The following is a 226-nucleotide window of genomic DNA, read 5'->3' as shown; positions in this document are numbered from 1 at the left end:
TTCTTCCGACCTTTTTTCATAGGTGGTGAACATCTTTTTAAACTCCTAGAGCGTTGCGGCGTTGGCTGGTGCGTTGGCCGCGGAGACATCCGCTGCTGGAGTGTGGAGATTGGTGTCGCTTCCTCCATTGAGAGGAGTTTGCATGTTGTCTGTGTCGTCAGTTGACATGTCTGGTTAAGCATGTTGTGGTTGAGAGTTAGATTGATCCGTACCCCCCCCCCCCCCC

This window comes from Brassica oleracea, chromosome C9 (genome assembly GCF_000695525.1).
Source record: "Brassica oleracea var. oleracea cultivar TO1000 chromosome C9, BOL, whole genome shotgun sequence".
NCBI lineage: Eukaryota > Viridiplantae > Streptophyta > Magnoliopsida > Brassicales > Brassicaceae > Brassica > Brassica oleracea.
This window is presented reverse-complemented; position numbering follows the sequence as displayed.